The sequence below is a fragment of the Phalaenopsis equestris genome, unplaced genomic scaffold (genome assembly GCF_001263595.1).
Source record: "Phalaenopsis equestris unplaced genomic scaffold, ASM126359v1 Scaffold000546, whole genome shotgun sequence".
Lineage (NCBI taxonomy): Eukaryota > Viridiplantae > Streptophyta > Magnoliopsida > Asparagales > Orchidaceae > Phalaenopsis > Phalaenopsis equestris.
The window spans coordinates 129791-133227 of NW_018164986.1; positions in this window are offsets into that span (position 1 = coordinate 129791).

Below are 3437 nucleotides of genomic sequence, written 5' to 3' on the forward strand. Positions count from 1 at the left end.
TGGCTATCCTGGTAGTTTTAGTTTTCATGCAGGGTGGCGTCATTGTTTAGCATGCAAATTTGCAGGTATAAAAGTACATTATGAAAGCACGAGAAAGACACTGCTGAAAACTGTAAAAGCGTACCTAGCGAGTCTTCTCGTTCCACCACCTGAAACTTAAAATGCATGTTAAGGCATTTATGGAGAGCAGGAAAAGTAAAGTTTTGGTAGTTTTCCTATCCTTATGTCATATCCTAATGGATCCCTATTTGATCAAATAAAGATGACTTTATCAAGCAAGATATATTAAGTTTAGTAGATCTCCGAGATGTCTAACAGATCTATAGAAAGAAGCAGGTCCATGCTACTTTCGTCCATGCTACTTTCTCGTTGCCTCGTTGCCTGGTGGAAAATCCTGAGTTCTTTTAAACTTATTATATCGCTTAATAATTCACCCTATAAATACCCTTAATGCTCAGTGAATCATTGATGTCTCAATTATCCCTAAGGATGGGGTAATTATCACTTGTGATTCAATTTAAGAATTATGTGGGTGGAGACCCTTAAAGAGGCAAGTTAGTGTTGTTGGAACACTTAGCCAAATTTTGACCCTAATTGGGCTTGTAGTGTTTGAAGGATGTCTTAATTTTCAATTATATTTAGTATTCTAATTCTCATTTAAACAAAATTTGGTTTAGCCTAAGTCACTACTAAGCCTTTAAGACCTAAGTGAGTGTCTTAATTAGTTTTAACAAGGTTAGGCTTTAGGTGATCATGATTCATGATTTGAATTTTATTTGAATCATCAAAATAGGAGTATAAAATTGATTATTTATTAACTTCAAAAGTCATACCCCTAAGTCCTAGATTCATTTTATTTTAATAAACTTCCAAATTTTAATTAATTTAGAAATTTATTAACTTATCTTTTTTTAATTAAGAAAGTGAGATTGGTTTCTACCAATTAACGCCTTGTGTTTCAAACATCAAATAAATTGATTAATATCAGAGGTTACCCATTTCCCTCTTTAAATTAAGCCTAAATGTTAATTAAGGCTAATTTTCTAAAATTACACATTTGTCTCTAAGGATCTATCACTTCATAATTTGTCAAATTCAATTCAAATGACTTTGAAATTTTTATCCTACCTCATTCATGGGTCAATTAAGACATCATAGGAGAAAATGTGATTTTTCAAAATTTAATTTTATTTATATAATTATTTTTATGCAAAAATAGGATTCTTCAAAAAAAATTCCTAACTTAACCAAGTTAAATCCTAATCTCTTGAAATTTATACTGGAGTTATAACTAGACTAGAGAAGTCCTTGGACCAAATTTCATGATTTTTTGAATTTTATTGAAATTATTACAATTATTTTAACTTTTGGGGTATTTATTAAATATAAAATATTTTAAAATAGAGAAAATTAAGTTTTGTATTTTTGAAAAGTCTCCCTAAGGTCAGAGAACTTAGAGGAGAAGATTTTATACTTTTCTAAATTTTATTTGATCTATTGGAATTACTTTTAGTGAAAACTCATTTTTAGCCTTTAAAAATTATTTTTTGCTTTGAAATTCAATATCTTTATTATGAAATTCAATATTTCTATTTAGAAAATCAGGAAAAATGTTCTAATTGTTCCTAAGGGCTTAGGAAGCAATTTAGAACATTTTCATGAGTTTTATTATTTTTGTGATTTTTATTGATTTTTAATTATTTTAAATATTAAAAATAGGCTAAAAATAAAGTTTTTATTTTAAATATCATTTTATTTTTATAAAATGCCCCTGACCACAGAGAACTCAAAAAATAAGTCTTTTTTATAAATGTTTGAGTTATATTTTGATTATTAAAAATCATTTAAATGTCAAAAATGATGTTTATCTTTAAAAATCAACTTAAGTTATCAAATGAACTCAAAATATTTTGAAACTTTTATGGTGAGTTCTTTGGATCATAAATAATAGTGGAGATCAAAAATCAAGTCATTTAAATGTTTATGTTTTCCAAAATTAACTATCTTAATGATTTAGGGTTTGTGAAAATTAGGTATATTTCAAATGACTCGACCCATGAAATTATTTCTAAAAGCTTCTCTGGTCATGGGAGACCTTCCAAAGTTTTCTTGAAATTTTCTAATTAACATGTTAATTTCCATGATTATTTTAAAGAAATAATGTGAAAAAACTTGAAAAATATGGATCTCTATATAGGAACTTCCTCTGACTTTAGAAAAATTAGAGGATATTCCCCTTACCAGAGCCTACAACATGCCAAAATTTCAAGCCAAGGTGATGTGTCAATATGCATGGAGAATCAAATAATTCAAAATAGTGTTTAATTAATTAAAAATAAAATATACATCAAATGGAATTGAAATTTGTGTCACATTATTCTCCTCTATTCACTGAGTAAGAGGATATTTTTATTTTATTTTTGTGATTTTTCTATACAAAATTATGAATTTTCTAAGTTAGGGGTATTTAAATAAATAGGAAAAGACCCTATTTATCTACTTATCCACGCGGCGCCTCGTCATCCTACGGCGGCTCCGAAAATCCACGTGGCACGCTCCTATTTGACGCCACCTTCCATGCCAGCAACCACGCATCTCGCTATTTGTGTAAAGAAGCGCTGTCCGGCTTCATCTTGGCCATACCTTTAATACACGCGCAATACACGCGTGATCGGACGGCGCGTGGTCATCATCCTCGATAGCTTAGGTTGAGAACCGTCCACCTTTGAGGCTTAAGATCTCTCTCATTTCTCAACCGAATTAAGTGAGATTTTTTTTTTAAAATGATCGTATAAGTAAGACGAACACATCCATACGGTAAATGCATCATAAAATCAAGCTTAAGTAAATGGAGAATCAAAATAGGCTCGAGAAGAGGAGAAGTTTTATACCTTTGCTCTGAGAAATGAAGCTTCAATCAGAGGTGCTCGACACTTTCATTAAGGTCCAAGGAGGCTAGGGATTGAGTCCCTGATCTTAGTGTAAGGCCTAGGTATGAATTCGATCACGGCCAGATTTGGGTGTTGGTCTAAAGCTATGTTAGAGGCTCTGTGGAAGGGCGATTTTATGGGGCTTTGGCTTCTTTCTTTGTTGTGAAGGTGTAGGTAGAGTTAATTTGAGTTTGGTGGAGTGTGGAGATGTAATGAACTCTTTCTTGGTTTCTGGCAAGGTTCCAAGCTCAAAATTGAGCTCCAGTAATGGGAATTAGTGGGAGAAAATGGTTGGAATGCACTGAGGGGATCTTAGGGAAGCTCTGTGGAAAGTTTGGAGAGGCCTCTCTAAGAAAATTTCAGCACACCTCGCATGGTCGTGGAGGTGAGTTTTTATAAAAATGGTCATGGGGTGGCTCTCAAAGGATAATTTTGGGTGCATTGTGGTTCTTAGGTGGAAGGCAGAAGAGCTCCATCAATTGGTTTGGCTGAGCTGGCCTCTAGGGT